Consider the following 3,496-nt stretch of genomic DNA (forward strand, 5'->3'; position numbering starts at 1 on the left):
GTTTCCGCATCAGTCGACATCGTCTCATACACATGAGCTTTGGCAAAATTTTCTGCGCCAACATCGCGGATCATGTCCTCTAATTTGTCTTCATCCGGACGATCTTCTTCCATGGTGGAATCAGTAACATTTTCAGTTTGCGAGTCAGTCGGAAAGTGCATTTCTTCATCGTGCCATATCCATGTTGTATAACATCTTAGGAAACCATCACAGATAAGATGTTCTCTAATTTGGGTTGCGTTCAAATTTCTCCCATTCAAACAGTTCACACAAGGACATCTAAACTTCACTTCATCATCACTTCTCCCCTCGTTACGTTGCGCAAATTGTATAAATTCCTCTACACCTCTCTCGTACTCAGCACTAATACGTGGTAAATTAATCCAATTTCGATCCATATTCCTAAATTTTACAAAATTACAATTATACAATATTCTATATAAAATTATCAATTCAATCATACAATCAATTCAGTCATACAATGATACAATTAATAATCATTCAAATGATCAATTCAAACATTCAATCACACATAATTACATATGAGAATTATCACAGTTCGTCAAAGGTGTTATCAGTAAGTATCAACCACTACAACAAAATATAAAATTACCTTTTAAATATATAAAATTCTCTTATAAGGTTAGTATTTATTTAACTAAGACTAACTTATTTACTTTCAATATAAAATTTATTTTACTTATTGTTTTCATTTACATTCATAAGGCATTGTGCTCATATATTTCTTCCATACTCATTTCATACATCATAATTTTGTTTTTGTAATAAGGATTTTCTACTTTACTACAATAATAAGTTATAAAGTTTTATCTCCTTTTTTCTTCTTACACCCTCGTAAGTTATAAAGTTTCCATTTATCCTTTATTAAAAATCCTAATTTGACGTTTCTTGCACCATGAAAAGTCCTTGCAACTTTTTGTTCCTCACTCATACACTCACCGTAAAGAAAAATTTGGATGTTTCTATTAGTGGGCTTGGCATTGGTGCCCATTGAAATCAAACCGTGCTAATTGAAATCAAAAGGAACATAAAATCAACAAATCAATTCCAAGCAAGCAATGATACATCAGACAGGCATATATTGAAATCAAACTAGGTTAGCTCCATACCAAGTTTTGGCGCGACGGCGGAGGGCGCGACGGCAAAGACGAAGATGGCGCAGCAGCAGTGGCGTTTTCGCGTGGAGGCAAAGGCAGAGAGAAATCTTCAGAATCGCGTGGAGAAGATGAAACTGTTCTGTGTTTTTTTAACCTTTAGAAGAGAATCTGCCGCGGTTCTACACTTAACCGCGATATATTCTCCTTTATACCGCGGTTCTACACTCAACCGCAGCCTATTCATTTAAAAAAATAATTCATAATGGCATTTTAGAATTTTTTTTTAACTTATATGTCGCGGTTCAGTGCCCAACCGCGGCATATTCTCTGAAATTTTTAAAATTTACTCAGATAAGGGAATATGCCGCGGTACTTTGACCAACCGCGGCCAATTCCCCAACGTTCAGAATCCCCCAACTGCCTTCCCAACTGCCTTTTGGGGAATGTCAAAGGTAGCAGGGGGAATATGCCGCGGTTCTCTGAGCAACCGCGGCCTATTCCCCCTGCTACCTTCTGACATTCCCCATCAGTTAGCCCCTGCAATAAATTGGCAGGGGAATATGCCGCGGTTCTTTGACCAACCGCGGCATATTCCCCTACCAATTTATTGTAGAGGCTGACTGATGGGGAATGTCAGGAGGTTACATGGGTATATGCTGCGGTTGGTCAGAGAACCGCGGCATATTCCCCTGTTATTAAATTTTTTTTCCTGACGTGGAGTCAAAGGTGATGGTTGACTGGGGTATATGATGCGGTTAAGTGGGGAACCGCGGCATATAAGTTTGATTTATTTACAAAACTGCCACCGCACAGCATTATGCTGCGGTTTCTGGTGAACCGTGGCATAATGTGCGCTGTATAATCTCTATTTTTTACTAGTGTTTGCACTTCCTTATTGTTAATGCATTCTCTATTGCCAGCAATTGATCTCATTGAATATTTACACTATTATAGAATTGCATATAGATAACGTTTTTTTAAAAAAACGGTATTTATGAATTTGGAAAATAATAGATAGTATTTATTTAAAAATACGCAATCTATGAAAATAAGGATCACTTTTTGAAAAGAGTGTTCTTTATAAATTTTTAATATTGTTTTTGTAATTTATAATTTGAAATATCCTATAGGTAACACTTATTTATATAAATGTTGAAGAAAAGACAATGCTTTTTTATACAAGTAACCACTATCTATGATTTTTATAAAAATTCATTTGCTAAATTTCGCGCTTCTCCTTCACTCTGTTTGCAGTTTCTGCTTATTCGTTTCACTATTTGTCGTTTTCATCTGCGTGTGGCTTTCATAAGTGTGTATGGATAAGTGTGTGTGGCGTATTTGCTCCTTCGTTTCAGGGTTGCCGTTTTAGGTATCACGTTACCTCTTCCTCTTCTCTGTTTCGTTTCTTCTTTTGTCTATTTTGATGGGTTTTCCAAATCAAAGGCAGTGACAAGTGCAAACATGGCCGCGACTATCGCGATTTCTCAGCTTGGATGCTTCTCCGCCGTTCACCGTAGTATACACCTTCGCCACCGTTCGCTTCTAGTTCCTTCTCCTCACTCCGAGGTCTTTCTCCTCTTTCTCATTTCCAAATAGTTTATTGCCACCGTCACAGTAACTTGGTAGGGTTTGTGGTATGAACAATTGTGTGCATCGTCAGGCTCGCGAATGTACTGGGTATTGCGTAGATCTAAATCACACGTTACCAAGGAAAGATTGAAGTAGCTGTCATTACAAAAAATTAAGGAAACTCTAAAGTCTAAGACTTAGTATGCAAAGTGACGTGTTAGAATCGCAATTTTAGGTTCTTTGTAAGGATTGACTAACTATATAAATTTAATACGTGTTTGAACTAATTGGTTTCTCTTAGGGAAAAAAAATGTTATCTTGTTTTGTTTGCGGCTTCTCGGTGGTTGTTTTAATGATTACTTCTTAGCCAGTCTTTTCCTAACTTGATTTAGTGTTGAATATGGTGTTTTCTATTCATACATCTGGTTTTCTGATTTTATTGGTTTCAGTCACAGGAATTTGTGAATTTGTATTACTTGCAAACCACATTACTAGAAGAAGAGAAGAAGCATTAATATAAATCCATTATATTTTGGAATTCGGTAGAAAAAAAAAGCAGTATGTTGTTATCATAAACAATATATATTTAATCACCGGAAATTTTGGAAACTTTGTTATGAGTTTCTTTCACATTATGTGGTTTTTATTATTTTTTAATATGGATGTATGACAGTTATTTATCATTCAGGTTCCTCTTGTTACTTGTTTCCTTTTGGGGTATTACTCAGACCTTCTATACGTTGCTTCCCTTCTACTATTGACTTTGTTGTTGCTATGCACACATAATCTACATCTTTCAACGCCCACTC

The sequence above is a fragment of the Vigna radiata genome, chromosome 11 (assembly GCF_000741045.1).
Source record: "Vigna radiata var. radiata cultivar VC1973A chromosome 11, Vradiata_ver6, whole genome shotgun sequence".
NCBI classification, from domain to species: domain Eukaryota; kingdom Viridiplantae; phylum Streptophyta; class Magnoliopsida; order Fabales; family Fabaceae; genus Vigna; species Vigna radiata.